This window comes from Anas acuta, chromosome 2 (assembly GCF_963932015.1).
Source record: "Anas acuta chromosome 2, bAnaAcu1.1, whole genome shotgun sequence".
NCBI classification, from domain to species: Eukaryota; Metazoa; Chordata; class Aves; order Anseriformes; family Anatidae; genus Anas; species Anas acuta.
The window spans coordinates 36,088,354-36,109,064 of NC_088980.1; the positions used below are offsets into that span (position 1 = coordinate 36,088,354).

General features: G+C 41.9%; 1 protein-coding gene across 1 annotated transcript in view; it reads left to right on the plus strand.

Moving 5' to 3' along the window:
* Positions 1-4,979: 4,979 nt before the first annotated feature.
* The window catches only part of CREB5 (cAMP responsive element binding protein 5), a 258,609-nt gene continuing 242,877 nt past the window's right edge, over positions 4,980-20,711 (plus strand). Inside the window, exon 1 of the mRNA XM_068674276.1 lies at positions 4,980-5,070. The gene's annotated coding sequence lies outside the window, so the exon portion shown is untranslated. The remainder of the gene's footprint in view (positions 5,071-20,711) is intronic.

Below are 20,711 nucleotides of genomic sequence, written 5' to 3' on the forward strand. Positions count from 1 at the left end.
CTCCAGCAATTAATGCTGTCACAAACCAAATACTTTCCCTTGTAAATCCATATTAAAAGTATATGTAGAAGGAGCAGGGCAAATTAATCTTCTCTCACAAAGCTCTTCTGTTGCCTTGTAACTGCTCCTGCTGATATCTCGGTCCCTTTAGTTCATGTCACCTGCTTAAGACAGAGAAATGTCATTCAGTACAGGTGAGTCCATCAGATGAATGGGTGAAGAGATGTACTCAGAGTGAAGAAATGCAGATATGACACATTTGGTATCCCACATAACTGTTTCACATCCCTGCAATGTATCACACTTCCTTTCCTCTCTGGCCCATTGGAGAAATGACAAAGATGAACAGGAACATTGCCTACTGTTTAAATTTCAGCTAATAGAATTTTTTCTTTATGTTGAATGCTCTCTAACTTTTGGTTAACTCTACTCATCCTCCAATTTCTGTCTCAGCTTTAAGATTAATCTGGTAGTTCCTAGTGAGCCCCTGAAACTGCAGTGAGTATTTGGTTCTCTTTGCTCATATCCCTTTCAGTCTGTCAGTAAAAAAGTAGAGTTGAGATCTGAACAGAGATGCAATAATTAAGGAACCAAGTGTTGCACTAAAAATACAAGATTTACACTAGTTCAGGATATTATTAGGATTAATATATATTAAATAGCATAATTTGCATCCCCTTTTAAAATGTATTTTACTATGGCCATGGGTTAAAGAACATGTTAAGATCTAGAAATGACTTTTCCCCTTACCATTTCTTATCTAAGTCTTTGTTTCTATGTGAGTATTACAGATCTTTATGAAAAAAGAGCTTTGAATGCCATTTTTAAAACTTTTTCTTTTTTTTTTTCTTCTTTTTTTTTTTTTTTTTCAGATAGTTTCACATGATAAATGTGGAGATCTGAAGTGTTTGGTAGCATGTAGGCAGGTGAATAAATTACTGTTCAATTAGAGCAAAAGACATTGCTGAAAAGTACTTGTAATGAGATAATTGCAAGGGCCAAAGCTGAGAGTAACACTCAGTGCTGGCAGCAGCTTAGTTAAACATGTGGTTAATGATGTTATAGGAAGAACAGGTATGTACAATATTCATCTGTGCCAGCAGTAAATATTAATTTTATGTGACAGCAATAGTGTCTTACTGAGACTGATATTTGACATGCAAAACTCCCATAATTATTTTAATATCTTCACTTACCAGTGATTTTAATGATATGACAAAGATTTTAGGTGTTTGCTGAAACAGCACTACTGTCATTTACTATCAATCAAGTAAAATATCATTCTAATTCATTTCACTGCAAAAATCAGAGCAGTTTTCATACCAATTAAGCTACTGCTGTAAAGAGTATGTTCTTCTTTTTGGGTTTTATAATTAAAGAATCAAAATGGCAAAGACCTATCTGGGAACATTGATTAGAACATATAATATATAAAAGTCTTTAAGTAGTGATTTTGCCATCAGAAGAAAGCAGCTTTATAAAATCCTGGGTATAAAAACAGCAAAGAGGCATGTGACTTTATACCTTTAAATTAATTATGAAACAACATTACAGATAAAACAGGTAGTGCCTCACGTAGTTGATTACTTAGTACGTTTCATTATATGTTTCTTTAATCACTGAAAAACATTGCCAAGTTTGGAGCTATTCAGGATGAAGCTTTCCATGCCAGGTGTGTGCCCTAGGCTGGAGAATTTTGGAAAGCTGCTTCTAAAATTCAGTCATACCAGAAACAGTATTCCTGAAAAAGTGAATGTGCCTGCCTAACGTTACCCCAGCCCCCACAAGTCTGTTGCTGGGAACATCTCTCCCTTTTGGAGCAGGAACTCCAAGTTTTGCAGAAATCGTTTCATTGTTTCGGGACGTGCCTTTGATTAGCCTCTAAGATTTGCCCAAATTTGTCCCCAGTACAGAGCGCGGTCTCAAGTTACAGCTCGTCAGCTGAGCTGTGCTCGCTGGCTCTGCGTGCACTTCTGATTTGCCGAGCAGAATATGCTAATCTAAACCACCTTCCCAGGAGCTGGCATTAAAGTGCTGTTCTTCATGTCGGCAACACGCAAACACCCATCAGCTCAGCGGGAAGGCAGCAGCTCTGCAGGCAGGGTCCTTCCTCGTGCCATAGGGCACCCCTCAGTTTGCATCACAAACTCAGCAGGTACATGTCCTGAGCATCCCTTCTCTGCTCCCTATGCTCCGTCCTGGAGAATCGAGGCAATTTCTCACTCTCTTTTGTGAGCTGCTCAGCTGCCAGGCAGCGAAGTGAACACAGAACAAAATGGGGCTGCACCTCTCGGTGCTGCTTTTCACATCCCCATTCGGAGGTCGGTGTGTGGTAAGAAAGTAGCTAGCTTAGGATGGAGAGAAGGTGGGTGACAGGCAAGAGGAAACCAGAAACAGGGAAGGGAAGAGCTAGAAGAGGGCAACAGGAGCCGGCGGTGACAACTGAAGCAGAAGTTGGGCATGGGGGGAAGCAACAAGCAGTGACATACTGCAGCGGATCTTAACCAGAGAGGAACTGGGGCCCTATTCTGTGCTCATCCCCCCCGAGGACCTACAGCTCATTTCAAGAGTCGAGAATCTCCCCTCGGGACCTGAGACTCATTTCAGGAATCCAGAGTCACTCTGCTCTGCTGTCAGTGAAAACCAGCGCTGACACGTACCAGAGCATTCGTCACCCCCTTCCCGTGGCAGACACTCAGAGCGCTGCAGCGAGCTACCCGGCTGCTCGAGTGAGTGGCAGGCGTTTGTCCAAATAGGTCTGGGGCACGTAACAGGACTGATCTGACTCAGGCAGTGGTCTTGTTTCATCTTGCTGTTAAAGTCTTTTTCCACGAACACTCTGGACAGGGCGAAAAGATATGCAGAATGGTCAAGTCAGGGACTTTAAATGCAATTTCTTAAGTTAAAGTGCACCGCACACCCAAAGTCTTACTTAATCACTATAATCTGTCACTGGTGGTCTGTAATATCATTTGTAAGAAAGCCACACCAGTAGGTCAGTAACATGAAGCTATGGCTCATATTCCATCTAGCATTTGTTTTTCTTCTACATGTGTCCAGTGTGCCATAACATCCCAACTACATGGGTATCTGAGGGGTTTGGGCCCTGTTACCCTTTTCTGGCAGCTGAATTCTCCATTGTGGGTTTCATTTTGGTCTCAGAGAGAAAGCTGCAGAAGGAACTGCTGTGCCTACCACAGGAAAAGTCACAGTAAGAGACAGCCCTGCTGTGCGTCTGTGAAAGGTGCAGGTACCCAGACTGCATGGTGATATTCCAACGAGAGATACAGAGCTGCTTTCTGCCCTTAAATCTTTTGCCATGTCCTTAAATAACTCCATGGTGCTTCTGTATGCTAAAAACCTTCCCGTGTGGCAGAAGTAGCTGTGATTCTTAGTTTAGTAATCCATAGTTTATAATTTTGGGACGTTCAGAAGGAAGATGCCTTGCACGCCTTGATGTGCAGTTTGCAGGGATAACACTTGGCAAAACACTTTTAGGGACAGCATCACTGAGCCTTACCCTAAGAAGCTGAATGAGCTCAAAACCTACTGATAGTCACTGATAGGATCTACTTCTACCTGCTTAAATCCTGCATAAAGTGCCAGTGCTGAGGACAACTATTAGATACCCTGAGGAGAAGGGTACAACTGGGAGTAGCGCCCCGTATTACTGCCATTTGTGATGTAGCTCCTGCTCGTGGCACTGCCTGCTGTATCACTCTCTCCTGTGTTAACTGAGTGCCAAACCCAGCAGCGCCTGTGCAGATCCCGAGAGCCTGCATTGTAATGCTGAGGTTTCCTCACTGCTCACCCCAGGGGCTAAAGCCCTGCAGGGAAATAAAGCGGGGCCCTGGCACCGGAGCAGCAAGCACCCGGCTGATGCCCGTGTGTCCCTTCAGGCACAGCATCTCTGTGTGAGGGGAACCTGTGGGCTCAGGGCTGCAGCTCTATGAGCCAGGATAAGCTCTGGGCACAAGGAAACCCCAAAAGGGGTTTTACACGGGGGGAGTAAGGGGATGGAAGGCACACTGCCACCCCAGGGGCAGTGCTGTGGGGTTGGCAGGACATGTGTAGGGCTGGGCACAGAGGGGTGGGTGGGGTGTGTCTCCCCCTCTGCTATGTATCCCCTTTTTGGAGATTCCTCTATTTCTAGGAAAAAAATAAAAAAGAAAATAGAAAAGGAAAAAAAATAAAAAAATGAAAAAAAGATAAATAAAAAAGAAAAATAAATAAAAAGAGAAAAAAAGAAAAAGAAAAAAGAAAAAAATGAAAAAGAAAAAGGAAAAAGGAAAAAGGAAAAAGAAAAAGTAAAAAAAAAGGAAAAGGAAAAGGAAAAGGAAAAGGAAAAGGAAAAGGAAAAGGAAAAGGAAAAGGAAAAGGAAAAGGAAAAGGAAAAAGAATAAAGAAAAAGGAAAAGGAAAAGAGAAAAAAGAAAAAGGGAAAAAGACAAAAGAAAAAAGAAAAAAGAAAAAAGAAAAAAGAGAAAGGAAAAAAGGAAATAGGAAAAAGGAATGAGGAAAAAGGAGAAAGGAAAAAGAAAAAAAATAAAAAGGAAAGAAGAAAAAAAGAAAAGAAGAAAAAAGGAAAAAATAAAAAATAAAAAAGAAAAGAAAAAATTAAAAAGGAAAAAGAGAAAAAAAAAGAAAAAAAAAAGGAAAAAAAAAAGGAAAAGAAAAAGTTCTTCTGGAAGCTCCCCACCGCGGACAGACGGCCGGCCGGACAGACGTCCCCACGGGGCGGGGGGGGGGTTGGGGGGGGCAGGCAGGGGGCGTGCCCTCCCTTCCCGATGACTCACCCCGCGGGGGCTTGGCTTAGTCAGACCCCGCCTTCTCCCTCTCTCCCCGTCCCCCTCCTCTCCCTCCCCTCTCCGCCCCCCCCCCCCCCCCCCCCGCGCCGGCCCGCAATGATTTAGAAGTTCAGGAATCCCACGTGACGTCACGGCGGGTGATGTAATGGTGCTGTAAATAGCACGCATTGTAACCTTCCCTCAGTACAACGTGGTTCCTCCGCCCGCGCCGCCGGTCCCGTCCCCGCCGCGCCGCGCTGCGCCGCGCTGCGCCGTGCCGGGCGGTAAGTTCCTGCAAACACCGCGCTGCCCCGCACGGCTCCGCGCCGGGGGGCGCTTCTCGCAGCCCCCCGGCGCAGCACGGGTTGGTGCTCCGCCGGGACGGAGCGCGGAGAGGGGGCGTGCGCGACCCCCGAGGGGCAGGGCAGCGGCGGCGGGGCAGGGGGCGCACGGCACCTGGGGATGGGATGGGATGGGGAGGGGATGGGAAGGGATGGGGTAGGGTAGGATCGGGTAGGGTGGCATGGGATGGGATGGAGTAGGATGGGGTAACACGGGATGGGGTAGGATGGGATGGGATGGCACGGGATGGGGTGGGATGGGATGGGATAACATGGCACGGCACGGGATGGGGTGTCACGGGATGGGGATGGCATGGAAAGGGGTGGCATGGGATGGGGAAGGCGCTGCCCGGCGCTGACAGCTGCCCCCAGCTCCCCGCCGGCTCCCCAAAACTTCTGGGCGACTTTAGCAGCGGTGGGCGCCCCTCGGCAGCCGTGCCCGAGGGGAGATTCCGGTGCCGGCCCTCACGTCATGCCTCCCGGGGATGCTCCGCTGGGATGCCGCCGGCACCGGGGCGGGGGAGATCCCTTAGAGGACCCCCTTACACTGACCCCACTTCCAGCCCCGCTCGTCGCCCCCCGGCCAGCTCCGCGCCCCCCGCCTCTGCCCGGGGTCTCTCTGTGGCCCCGGAGGAGTTTTGGGGAGGCTGAGAGCCGCGGGGGTGTGGGGGGAGACCCGCTCAACTCTGCCTGCTCCATTATTTGTGTCCCGGCACCGGCAGCGATCCCTCGGCTCCGGGGCTCAGTCGGAAAGAGGGAGGTCGTGCGAAGGAGTGGGTAGGAATAAAGGGGAAAATGTGCGTTTCTTTGAAACCCCAGAGCGATATCGGGAGTTTGCTGAGCGGCCAGCTTAAAAGATTTCCATATTTTATCGGCGAGAAGCGGTGCTTAGCCCGATGCAATCAAAGCTCGGGGGGAAGGCTGCTAATTGCTGCGAAGCATCTCGCTGGGGCTTTGCCTTGAGACCGCGCAGTTTTCAGAGATCCTCACCCGCTGGCTTGCACCAGACTTTCCCCGTCTGGCCGTTTGGACAAGGAGCAGTGCGTCAAGCAGCAGCGGTGGAGGGAAACTTTCTTGTAAGGAACTGTCACGCAGAAATAATCCAGAAACCGGGCTGTAAGAAATTTGGGAGTCGGAGGGTGAGAGCCGAAGGCAAAAGTGAAGCGTAATTCGTGGGGGTTTTGCGGGAGGAGGGAGGCTTTCCTAAGAGGATGGTTTATTTTCAGTAGGAAAGTGTACGGTGTATGAAAGCCCCCGCCTGGCATTTCGTGACTTTCATGTGGTGAATGCGGTTGCCGGTATCAAAAGCTGGGAATTCTTCCTAAGAAATGGCTAAAATCCTTATTTGTGACTCCTTAATCCCAAGGGGAGCTGTGCAGGTCGCAAAGCACCGGGGAGAAGTGTGATTAATGATCAGTGATTAGTGATAAGTGATTAGTGGTTTTATTCAAACTGTTACCTCTGACCAGAAGCACACATCAGAGGATTAACAGGCTCTTTAGATAAATGCTCATTAGTGGAAGGGGGAAAGCAAAGATAATAGGCATGCACACAGGGACAACTTTCTAGGAAAATCATTCCCGTCTCTGGCATAATAAGCTCGATTAGCAGAAAGGCTCTTTAATTTAAAAGTTGCTTTTATCTTGTAAATCAAAGATAGATGCACAAGTTCGCCGCGCTATTATAGCCTAAATTTTCCCATATCCACGGGACGTGGATTATCTCGGTGGCGATATTTCATGAAAAAAAACAAAAAACAAAACAACACGCACGCACAAGACACTTGTACCGTTAGCGAACGGAACGCTGCCAAGTGCTGAAGCCCCGCATCCTGAGGCATCCATCCATCCCTCCATCCCTCCGTCCGTCTGTCCGTCCGTCCGTCCCCTCCCCGCAGGGCAGGGCAGGGGCTGCCGGCAGCGAACTAGATGGCGCAGTCCTGCGCTGTGTGTGCACATCCAGCGCTGGGTTATGAACCCAGCAAGTAGCAGCTTGCTAGGTGTCCTTCAACACTTCCAACAAAGTTGATTCTGTGCTGGCTCGGAGGCTAGACAGCGCTGCGAGTTTTTAGTCACATTTTCCATGCCGGTTAATCTGGGGAGTTAAAGGCTACTGGAAAAATTAGCCTCATTTACTCAAAGACCCGGTGAGCCGGAGGAGAGGACGAGAGGGGCAAAACACTGCACCCTGGGACCTGACTCTTGACTGTGCTGTTTTCCACCCCCTTAATGAAGCACGGTTCTGATGGCCTTCGTTACTGAAGCCTAAAAGCTCTGGGTAGCTTTTCCCCCAGCTATCACTGGCAAAGGGAGGTGTTTGGAAGTGTGGCTTTTTTTTTTTTTTATTAATATTTTTTTTAAGTCACGAATTAGAAAGAGCAGTTGGTGTGGTGGTTGAACAAAGCGACTTGGACCTCGTTGTACTCTACAGATAATGGTAAGGAGCCTGTTTTTATGATAACTAACCAGGGATTTCTCATTCCTCTTCATCACGTGTGGACCTTGAAGAGCTGATACCTACTGCTGCCCACAGACTTTGGGATGTTTTTGCTGCCCCGTTAACTTAGATGGGATTTATGTTTGTTTGCATCTGTTGAGATCATCAAAGTCTCAAAACTTAAAATGCACTGAAGCAAGAAATAGAAATAATTAATTTATGGCATAAAAAAGAAACCGCTGCCGTCTCCAAGTGTTACTGTTTTAATTGGAGACTCTCAGGCTATCAGTTAATGTCAAAAAGTTTCACATTAACCTATAAAAAAAGCAATAAGCTCTGTTTGCCACTCTTGAATATTGAATGGCAATCCTCCAGAAGTTACAACTGCAGGATTTGTAAAACTTTACACATTTAGAACAATCAGAACCCTCTCCCCCTATTCAAAATATCTGCTCATCTTTTAGCTTCAATTAATCGAACTCTATTTCTGCTAATTTAACATAAAAGGGAAGCAAACTGCGTATGTAGATAGTAGAAAAGATAGCGGTGAGATTGTATTTGCCATTTTATATATATCACCATTTATCAGAACTATTTTCATAGATAAAGAGTAGTATGTGCTTTTTAATTTGATGTTCGCTTCCTCACTTTGTGAATCTAAAATACACTGCAACTGCTTATGTTTATCCTGAGCGCCTGAGGGGAGTCTTCTGTAAAAGATTGTTTCTGGGAGAGCTGGAGTTTGTTCTGGAGTTGATAAGGCGGAGGAAATCTCACGTTGCCTTTAGAAGGTAATTTTAAGTACTGAAACTTTTAGTTTTGTGTGGGCAGAGTCCTCCCTGAGATGAGTAAGTATCGCAATGATTTGAGACTTCGTAACTTGTCTGCGTGTAGCCCCCGGTAATAACCTGTTTCTGAGACCGTAATTGTGGCATGAGGATCTTTAATATTAGAAGAGCTCTTGCAAGATTGTTATTGCTTCTAAAACAATTTACTTAGTCAAAGATATCCCCTAATCTTTGTCATCCCATTTCTGCTGTTAGTTAACTTTTTGGATTTTCTGGAAACCTGTTGCTTTGAGGACTTACCGCTTTCTTTTCATACTATTAGCTGTCTTTAGAGCTCGATTTTACTTCCAGTGAACATTTCTCTTATAAACCCTTTATTATGAGAAAAATGTTCTGGATAAGATTTTGCAATAAAAGAAAAGCAAAACTGTAGTGGCTTTAAGCATCTTTTCATTATCAAGGACCATACGATTTATTCTTGGAGCAAGACTGTACTTTTTTTCTCAAGGCCCACAAATACTGATTTTTCTTGTAACTTGTTACAGGATTACTCTATTCAGTAGACTCAGTTGCTTGAAACATCTATATTTGTATAAAGCAACGGGTCTTGCAGTTCTGCTTCATACGTCCAAGTGATTCTTTTGTTTTGGGTTCGGTATCCCGTACTAATCAAATTAATAGGTAGGCATATATAATTAAGAGAGTTTACTTGGATTAATCTTTCATGTATAGATTGTCACTGCAGTGAATGCATGAGTCCTAGTGGAAATATTTGAAATGTTTTGAGATTCTGTCAGTCGTAGGCACTAATGCTAGGGCCGATCAGATATCTTGGTACGTTGCTGCCACTCTGCAACATCTCCAAACAATTTCTGTTGATTCGCCCTCACCCCTTCTCCATGCTGCATGCTGTTTAACCCCTGAAATAAAAATGATTTCTAGTGAAATAATGCATTCTGCTTTGTAAATTATAATGCTCTGGAGCTCTTCATATACCTCTCTAATTTTGGGGGCTTTCGCATTCTTCTGCCTTGAGAAATGCTTAAAGTTGATCACAAAATTAAAGCACAGGTTTGGATGAAGTACTATGAGAACACTTTTTCCTCTTACTAAAACTTACATGACTATGTTAATTTGAAACTTTTACGGTGTAGTGTTCTTTGACACAGACAAAACAATGATCTCAGACAATATCTTACCACGCTGCGTTTGAACACGAGCCATATTACAGGAATAAGTACAGAAATTAGCTTTCGTAGACTTGACACATAAAAACAAAGTGCTGTTATGGAAATAGTTTTTTTTTGTTATACTCAAAGAAATGATTTAAATCACCTCAGGTATACATAACAAGCACACATAACATGCATAAAATAATTATGCCAGTGATGCGGTGAGAAGACTTGTTGAAGCAGAAAAGCTGTTGTGCCTTGTTGCATCCAAGGAGCTGTTCTGTTGCTTTGCGGACTGAGCGTTTGCTCACATCGTGGCTCTGGTTGAAGGGGCAACCCTGACACTTTTGAAATAATAGTATGCCTACTATTTTACACTCAGGTGTTATTTTACTCTGTAATTAAAAATGCGGAGAGTCAGCATTTTTTTATTAGCCGCCACATGGGAAATGCAGCTGTTACTTGGCTTTAGAGAGTTTAGGAAGGGTTGGTTGCGCTGCTTTGTACGTTTCTAGATGGTGATATCAAATGCTATTTTATAAACACGAAGAGATTTTCCAAGGATTTTGCTGAAGGCTGTAGGATTTTCAAAGTAAAACATTGAAAGCTTACTACAATTTCCTTAGCTTAAAAGTTGTTTTGCTTTTGGTTCTTGTTTCCGTCCCCTTTTTTGAGAATTTGTTCCAGAAGTCAGTCCTGCACACAACTTCCAAATAAATGCCTCAAAACATTGCAATTAGCAGTGTTTATGTAGGTGTCCCACATTTATAATCGCATCCTTTGAGACAGTTCATGTCACCACTGTGGCACTGTTCCAGGTAAGGGGATGTGGAGGTGTGGGGTGCAGCCCCACTTGGCCAGAGAGCTCCACTCTCTCTCTGGGTGATGAAAAGGGCAATGTCTTTAGAAGAAGACGGGAGGAATGAGATTTGAATTTAATTGGGGGAAAATACTGCAAATCCAGTACTAGCTTTGCCAGAACCAGGAGTTGGTTCCGCTTTTCTTTGGCTCTGAATGTTTTCATTACTCTTACTCGGGTACCGAGACCTCTGGTAATAACTCAGGATCTGGGCATCGTTTGATCTCACCCTCAGCTTTCTACCTGCATAAACTCTTCAAATAGTTTCTATTGCCTTCTCATCCCCTGCAGGATTTTCTCTGAGGGCTTTCTTTGTGTGCCCTCATCCCAGTTTCTTACCTTTCTGAGGGCCTCATCTTTGGGTGCCCCTGTCACTTAATAGCATGATACAGTTTCAGAACTCAATCCCAGTCTCAGTGTACTTCTGTACTTTAAAGTTTTTTGTTTGTTTGTTTGTTTTTTGTTTGTCCAAGGATGTGTTGAGCTTAAACTAGTTGTCCTTGAGCACGCTCCTTAAATCTAATACAGGAGTTATTAGAGAAATATATTTAATTAGGGCAATCTTTTCCTTATTTAGTGGCAGAAATGTTTTTTCCCCTGTTTACTTTGTGGGTTTGTGCCTTCAGTTACTCTTTTACTGCGTGTAGTATAGCACAGCGGTGTTCAGAGCCAGCTTTTTGAGCTATTTGCTCAGTACTTGGGAATTAATTTGCCTAAGGTGAGTAATTAACCTGGACCAGTGGTTCCTAGATTTAACATCTGAGGGTTTTTGAATATGTAAGTAATGTTAGTTAGTATATAATGCTCAACACAGGGGGCTCTGTAGCACAACAAATGGAACTAGAGATTGGGGTTAGAATGTGTTGTGTGAGCGGCTACAGTAAGCACTAATTTGAGAGGTTATCACGTTGCCCTCCATATGTATTTTTTCCTCTATTGTGCTTTAAATGTTTCAGTTCTGGAGTGCTGAGTTGGTACAGTGGTTACCCACAGAATAGCACTTGGTCTAGGCAAGCAACAAAACCCTCCAAGATACAGACGATGTTATCATCAGGTTGCTGTGTTGTGCACTGATTCTGCAAACCAACTACCAGTAACTCAGTGTTGTATGAACTAGTTTACCGTTATTCCCTGTCCAAATATACCTCTTATTTTACTTTTTTACTACAGTTAGCTGCTAGGTGAGGAGCTTCAAATTGTGAATAGTAAACCCTACCTCCGTAGGAGCTACTCTGAACTGATTTTAGCCAGTGGGTTTAATCTTGGCCTGCTCCTGGTTTTGGTCAGGTCAGGGGATTAATTTGTCACTAAATATTTTTAGGAGCCAAACAGGAACTCCAAAGGTGACCTGAGAGTGTGACAGCAAAGGACCTGGAATTATGCCGGTCCAACACTGGGCACTGTGTGTGTTAGAAATTTGGGCATGAGAATACCTCACTTATAGGAAACTTCTGTTCTTGGAACTGAAGTAGTTTATAACCTGAAGAAACTAAAAGCTGAGCAATGGAGTACAGAAAACATAATCAATCACTTTGTTCAGGACTGTCTTTTACCACCTGCTGTTTAACTTAATTCCTGAGTGAATGTTTTAGGAGGAAGAAATATTTTAAAGGTTTTGTGAGAATTTCAACCACCACATCAACTTACATTTTTTTGTGACTAAAAAAAAAAAAAACACAAACACTTTTTTTGCTTGTGAAAACTTGGGGGGGTGGTAGTGTTGCACTTTTTTTTTTTTTTTTTTTTTTTTTTTTTTTTTTGTGTGGTTGATGAGATCAGAATCTACAACTCTTTCCACAACGGTGTGCAAAATGAGGGGAAAAATAGATTTTGTAATTAAAAACACGTTAAGGAATTTTTCTTCTTTCCTCACTTCCATATTCTTAAGTGCGTAGTGTGTGAAGATTATTATTATTATTATTATTATTATTATTATTATTAACTGGCTGTGTAATGGAAAGGTATTTAAAAAGGCAGTAGAGGAAAAAATGAATGATGTGACTACAACATTTTCTAAAATCTTTGTACTACTTTTTAATTCTTCAGCGCCAATAAAGCTAATATGGACTCAAGAACAGAAATAAGTAAAATTTGAGTAATTGCTGATTTAACGCAAAAAACGAGAGAAAGCAGTAATTTGATGTGAATCTTTAAAAGACAAGTTCCTCTAAATAACCCGCTATGAAAGTAGAAAAGATCAAAAGAGTATGACTGGGTAAGGAGAATTACATTCTTGCGGATTTAAAAAAAAAAAAAATCATAGTATTCTCCTAATTCTCCACTCACCCTGATACAAATCTGGAGCAACTCTATTGAAATCTGTGGAGTTACAGGCTGGTGTAACACTCATTGAGGAGAAAATTAGATTCACGGGGTCCATTCTGCATGTAGCCTATCAGTCGCGCGCTGTGCAAATCCCATTATTAAAGTGCTAGCCTGACATGTCACGTTAAGGGCGGCCGTTTCCCCAGGATGAACATGTTTGTAGCGCTCCTTGTCTCGTGGCCACTTTTAAGGGGGCAGGGGGATATTGAGGATACTTATTTTGTGCTCAATTAATATTCCTTCCGTGCGCTCTCCTTCCTCTCACGAGCTTTATGTGTGGGTGCGCAGTCTGCACTCTCCATCATCTATCTGTCTGTGTCTCGTTGGCTGTGACAGTCGCCACTCCGGCCTCAGGCTTGCACAACGTAGGCGAAAAGCCCACCAAGTGTTTCAGTTAGATGTGGCACTGCCTGATTTTAACACTGATGTGCCTTTTCTCTCTTGATAATGCTGTTGTGAATTGGGAGTGACGCCTTATAGCTTAGTCATGTTTTGTTTGTGAAGTTCTGTGGGGTTTTTCCTTTTCCTCTAAAAAAAAAGAGAGAGGTAGAGGGGGAAAGAAATGGGAAGACAGTGGAGCCCTAGGCCACAAACGAGAACAAAGTCTTTCCAAAATTGTGAAAAATCTTGTCACTCCCAGAGCCACTCTGATTTTTTTCTATTTTTTTTTTAAAGAGCAATCAACAGGAGTTTTAAATAAGAAAAACACTATAAAGAGTAGTAAATAGACAATGTTCAACCCCACAGTCCCCCAGTCTCTAATCATGTACATCCAATTACAACTTTCTTGAACTGGCCCAGGGTACATGAGGTCAGCTCTGAAACTTTTGAAATTGGTATTGTTCCATGGATTGCACTGAAACTATGTAGAGTGGGGATAAGCTACCCCTGTATGATAATGGTACACAACAAACAGCATCTGCATATACCCTTCGTAGGAGGATATAATAAGTTTCAGGCCCTACAATTGTCTCTGGTGTGGAAAGGTCCACTGGACCCTTAACAATCCAGAGGTTAATTTATTTAAAAAAAAAAAAAAAAGAAACAAAGCCACAACTATTATTTCATTGTCAAACATTTTTAAAAAGCACTATTTATGTAGGGCCTATATAAGCACACATTGTTTTATGTTCCTTCTGCTGCTTTGCAGTTGACTAAACCATTATTCTCGGAGCACTGCTGTGCTGAGATCATCAGCGATGATGGTGTGAAAACAAACAAGTTTCATCAGGAGTAGTCACTATATAATTTGACAGAGACATTGTCAGCACCAAAACATCTATATTAATTTCATCTCCAGTCAAACCAAAATACAAATTGGATGGTTAGTGGGAAAAATTCATTCCTAGGAGGGAGGGGAAGGGCAATCTAATACGGTGAGGTGCTATGTCAACTAAAATGAGGACATTTCTCAATGCCTGTTGAAGTCAATGGGCATTGAGGGCACTGAGGGACTTGTGGCATTGAGTCCTTTTTCTCCAAAGTGTAGTAAAACTGCTGAGATGCAACTTAATTCCTCATTAATTCAAACTCCTAGCAAGTTCTTGGGAGAAAAGCTCTCTTTGTTGCAGATCGAGATACCCTCCATCTCTTCAAAAGAGAGCTAAAAAAGTATGTTCTCTACTTCTGAAGCCTTCAAGGCATTCTTCAACTTGATGAGTGACAATTACTGCTGATATTCTGCATGTACCTTAAAGTTGCAAAAATGGTGTTTTGGAGAAAAACATTTCTGGCCTCTTACGTTAAATAAGGACACAGCTGCCTATTTTATGCCTTTGAAGGCAATTTTTAATATCATCCAGAATGATACTATATTCCTCAGTGTTTATTAAAACAGTGTTTATTAAACAGATTTGAGAGAAACAAATACATGTAGTCAAATATGTCAAACAGTGAATAACCATGCATATTATATCTCCACCCCTCTCCAGCCCCCCATTTTTTTTCCTTCATCAGTGGAAAAATATGGGAGGGTCTTTTTAATACAAAGTCAATGAATCTCAGATGAGACAGTCAATTTAATAATACCCTAAAAATGAGGTAACAGATATTTCATTTTACTGCTATACTGTGGCCATGCACGTGAACCTCTTACTGGATTACCCAAATTAAGTGAGGCTTGTAGGATAGACAGGGAAACACCTTAGAAACACTGCACCCTCTGTAGCAGTTAGTGTGTTTTCTTCTGTTTGCTCTCTTGCACTGTCTGATTCCATACATTTTTTCTTGCCAAAATGCTGTTATCCCAAAATATAAGGATAGCCTATTTCTAGGCTGTCAGTCTTCCAGTTTTCAGTTCAGTTTTTAGTCTATGCACTATCAGCCAAACGCTTTTCAACAGACTGAAAGTTTTTTGGGGCAGAATAAGCTGAGGATAAATATTTAGAACATCGTAATTAATGCCAAATTATTTTATAATAAGGACAATAAGAGATACAATAATGACTATCTTATGATAAAAGTCATGGAAATAGATTTTTATTTTCACATTTGAATTTTCTACATTGGTTTCAGATAGCTTAAGCATAGTGAGGATGCCTTGGCAGCAAAGTGAGTTTGCCATGCTGCATACAATGAGGTCCTTGCTGTGTCTTTTCCTTTGAGGAGGCTTTCTTCAGAAAGGAGAAGATGCAGCACTGGGAGAGCCACTGAGCCGCATGGCATGGGAGCATACGCCGTGCGATGTGTGCTAATGCAGCAGCAGAAGTCACCTTGCGCCTTTCCAACTACAAAAATTGCCAGCTACCCAGGTCTGGGTGTTCTTTTGTCTTCAGAGAGTCCTTGTAAAATTTCAAGCAAATTTCTTACTCAGCTCCAGGGCCTAGGACATACTGGCAGGAAATGTCCATGTCTACATTTACCAAGGCTTTAGTGCCACGTAGCACATAGCATCACATGGGGAATGTGTTTTATAAAATACCGACTGTTTTTAGTCTGACGTGGCAGAACTCTATGACCGAAACCAAGGCTGCAAGCAGGCATGCTGGTTTGTATTGAGAAGTGGTTTGTATTGAGAAGCTCTTGCGTGTATAGTAAATGTTACACAGCAGTACACTGTGTAGCATATTGCTGGGGAAAAGAAGGGCAAAAGCAAGTGCTTAATGCTATGGAAATAACAAAAATATTTGTGAAAGACTTAAATGAAAATGCAAATAACTGTACTTTTTTAGCCTTTTACAGTTCTGAGGATAGCATCTTCCTTGTGTACCCACTGTCTTCTCAATAGCTATCTCAAAAATTTATGATAAAACAGTGTGATCCTTTTGGTGCCCACAGAAAAACACAGGTTACTTGTCCATCTGAAGACCAGCTCTGCTTAGAGCAGCCTGTGCTCTCGAGCATGGTGCATGTGAGATGGCCTCTAATATGGCGAGGTCCTGAGAGAACCTCTTCTCTCTTGCCAAACCCTGTATTTAGCACGGAGGGGATTTCCTTTCCGTTGTGCAGAAGAGACAGTTGGGCCACACGGTTTCTCTGCTGCCCCATTTCATCCTGAGTTAAGGCAAGCAGCAGTTGCCAGTGGTAAGATTGGTGTCCTGCGGTTGGAGAAAGAGCAGCAGCTCTGGGGGAAAATGCTTGCTATGTGCAAGGCAGACCAGGGGCTTTTCTGGAGGAAAAACGTGCTCACCCAAGACTTTCATGAGAAGAAAGTCACTGAAGAACATGGTATGCAGAGGCCTGAAGCTGTTCACAGATCAAGTTCTGTGAGTAGCTTCTGCCAAAATGAAAGGGAAGGAAAATATTCAAAAAAGTCAGAATACCCGATTTCAACATTTTTTCAAAGTGAGATGCATCTCCTTTGAAAATAACTTATTTTAGGGACGACATGAGGCAATAAATCACTCAGAAATAAGTATTTGCTTTGTTCTGTATAACCCCATTCAGGTTGATGCAAAACAATTTTGTGTTTATCCATCTATCACTATTTGTCTGCTCTCTCAGTTTAGGAAGGGTTTCTTTAACTTTGCTGTCTACCTGCACTGCACGTGTGTGTGTGTATGCACAGTATAGTGCTGCATGTATTAAGCAGGAACAAGCTTCTGGAGAGCTGGGCTGGCTGAGAACTTCAAAATGCTGGGTAGAAGCCTTTTGTTGGCAGAAGTGCCAGATCTCCAGAGTATTTTCTATAACTTCATCTGATCTGGTTTGATCTGACTGGGTCAGAGACTTCAACTGCCATCCACAGAGTGCAACAATGTCCTCAGCAACTGATGGAGCTGGAAAAAAATAGTTTGGAGGAGCCAAGACTTTGCATGGCAACTTCATTGAGAATAAAGCTAGCAGAGTCTGTCCTCTGAAAACACTGTAAAAAAAAAAAATATATATATATATATATCATTAAACCTTTGCATAATTGTTAAAGTCAGAAATTGAGGTACATGGGGAAATAATCATTCTTGGTTATGCTACTGTCTTAGGTTTTTAGGGTCTTTTATTTTCATCTCTTTAAAGGAAATGTGGGTGTCTTAAATGGGAACCTATTATTGTGAATTAGCATCTGGTGGAAGATCTGGTACAAGGTTAGATTTATTTAAATATTCTAAATTGGATCAAAAGGGAGCTGAATGAACAATTAATGTTTTTTTTTTTTTTTAGGTACATAATTTTTGTTTGCTGTTGAGTAAATTAGTTTCTCAGTTCTTATCATGAGACTTACAAGTGCTTTTTTTTTTTTTTTTTTTTTTTTTTTTTTTTTGCGGTGGGGAGGGGGAGAAGATATTCTTACTTAATCCCATTAGGTGTGGAATTGCATTTCTTACAGCTTTTTTTAAATCAAGTGCAGTATATAATCTCTGTGTGATGGCTCTTTAACTTGTCTTTTCAAGTGTGCTTTTTGGTGGCTTGATGTTATGTAGAACATTTCCTTCCTGTACTCTAGCATTTCTAACCAAAATCTGAGTATGTTTGAAACCTTAGCTTATTCACACTTCCTAATCATAATCCCCTTGGTTTCCTTGTCAGCACCTTTTTGTGGTATTTCTCTGGACACCTCTATCTAATATCTCCAGAGGTTATTCTACAGAGCAACCTTTGACAAGATCTATTACTTACTACTTACTGCTTTTAACAAGGTGAAAAGAGGTCAACCTCTGTAAAAGGCAGGCATTATTAGAAGACTGCCGTAGAGTCTCTCGGTGGCTTGGCCATCTCTTGTAGCAGCACTGTCTGCGAATCAGTTCAGGAGCCTCATCTAAAGTGCAAACAAAATACATGACTGGGTATGAGCATACGCAGATAAGGTATGTCCTCAGGAAAGCATTACAAAGCTCTGGGCCCTTTCAAGGTCATAGACTTGAAAGACCGTAGTTCCTCTTTCAAGGTCATAGACTGATAGACCCACTGGAATCTGGGAGTTTTGCTGTCAGCTTCAAGTGTAACAGGATTTAAGGTTATTAGTTTTTGTGTGATCCATTTAATTGAGCCTCATGACCAATGCTAATGACTTTTGCTGCTGGAAGAATTGAATTGGTAATTTGGTTACCTCTCCTCCTAGAACTCAGGATCTTCTAAATTAGAGTTGGTGTTGTCTATTTTTGTAACCATATTAAGATGCAAAACCAACCTCTTCATGATTTGAAAAAGCAGATTGCAAAATCTCACTTTGTCAAAATAGTAACTGCAAGATCCTTTTGGCTGACATAGAAAATCTTAAAAAATTAGAGAAAACATATTTTCCCCCAAATTAATTAAAAAGCTGAGAAATTGTACAGAAGAGCTTAGACAGATCCCAGAAGTATTTAAAATAACACTTAAAAATGGCTTGTTGATGAATGAAAAATCTTTCTAGGGTGCCTTGATGCATGTGAGTATGGGCTTAGTCAATGAACAAAGATGACTTCCTTTTGTTGAGTCTATCAGTTTTGTTGAGTCTATCAGTTGCATACTGTAGCTTACTCCCTCGTGATTTCTGTATATGCAGAACCTACAAAAACTGCTGGTTTATCTTGCTGTATCTTTCAGATGCAAACAACTATAGTGCAGGGAAAACAACAGAAAACAACAACAAAAAACACCCTAAACAAAACAAAAACAAAAAAAAAAAACTACCTGAAGCTTGACAATAAATTATACAGATTTTTTCTTTCATCCCCAAACACTGAAAGCCAGACTAACTTGTTGCTAACATAGCTTTCACTTTCTGTCCAGAGTTGAACAATCAATCACATGCAGCCAGTGACCAAAGTGCTCTGTCTTGGATAGAATTTAAATTTGATTTACCTAATGCGAAACAATTGCCACATGACTCATGTATGTGTACAGCTGAGTCCTTTGCAGAAACTAGGCATGATAACTGTCTTGAGAGTATCTAGAGGTGTAGAGGGAGAGTAGGGTGTAAATGTGGAATGTAGGTTGCTTGTTTTCTCTTCAAGCAAGAAAGTGAAATGAAAAGAAGCTTATTCTTGGTATCACACAGAGGTTAAAACATGTACCACCTAGGCAAAACCACTGTATGCAAGATGTAGAAGAGGCTTCCTTGGTGTGTTTTGATTCCTGATGTTCTGTTTGTTTCCCATGTTGGCAATATCCCAAAAGTTCATTCAGTAAAAATTTACATGTAGGAGTGTCTTCGCATATTCTCATCCTTTATTTTTCCATTATGCCAGCAAGTCCCATTTTTGTTGTTGTTGTTTGTTTGTTTGGTGCTGGTTTATGTTTTTTTTTTTTTTTTTTTTTTAATTATTATTATTTTTTATTTGTGTCATCACCTTCAGTTCAAACACTTCGTAACTGGACATTCAGTAATTTACTAAGGGAGTTGGCCTTATTCAAATGCTGACATTGAAAGCTTTATCCTGTGGGCTCTCTCTGTGCTCAGATGAGTAAGTGTTTGCAAAATGTTCCTCTCAGTCTGAACCCTAGAGAATGAGATGAACAGGCTGCATGGTGTTTGGATGCAACAACATGGCAGAGCAGGAGAAGGATAAACAAATCCTTACTACCTGGGAAGACTGGGGACCAGTTTTCTTGTCTGTTTTTGGAGTGAGAAAGATGAAATCTGTCCATGGAGGGCTTAGTAGGAGAAGGTGGAATATAGCCGTGGTTGGTCTAAATGGCCATGAGGTGGGATCTGCTTTCCACTCAAAGCCTTATGTTTTTGTGAAGGTCTTTGAAATAAAACATGTAGTCAGCCTCTGCAGGTTGAAACCATCCCTGCTGGAAACTGTTGACCTTTTAGAGTAAACCCAAGTCTTAACACAAGTTTAGTACAATGATCCTCATATTAGGATTTGTACATTTTAAATTACAGCTATAAGAGTAAGGTGCTACCAAAACAAAAAGGAATTACTTTCCCGTCTTTACTTTTATGACTATAAGTGATAACATACAGTTGATGAATAACATCTGATTTACATTTTGTCAGAGAAGTTTGTATATGTGCTTCTTTTGTTTTATTTCCCCCCAAACTGTCCACAAAAGCCCTACTGCTCATCTCTGTAAAACCCTGCATTGACTTCAAGGGGAATTCCATTTACAATTGCAGAAAAAGATGCAGAGCCTATAGTGTGGCAACGTCTTAAAGCAAAAAGGGCTATGCTTTCTCTTTCCCTGCACTTCTGCTTTCATGCTTGCTTTTATTCATTTTTTTTTCTTCAAATACTAGCACTATTAGAAATGCTATATGTCACATTCTTGTTGCATTAAAGCTATAAAGGGGATTTGCAGATTTTGCAGTCTCTCTCAGATGAGACAGAGGAGTGTGCATGACATGCAAATATCACTGAAAAACAAACTCCTTTGCTGTACTCTTAGCCAAGTTCTAGAGGGCACCCAGCTCTACATCCAGCCAACAATCTGGAGGCTGAAAAGCCTCTCTTCTGATCCACTGAACTTCTTGTTAAGTGTAGATGGCTGTGAAGCTGTAAATACAGAAAGACCGAGTACTTGGAGTGGTTGGAAAAGGTCAAAGACATTTAGGAAGCCCAATGAATCCTTGTGGGTGTGGTGACTGAGCAGTTATTTCCCCTGACTGTTAAATTTTGTTTGTACATAGTCTGTTTGAGA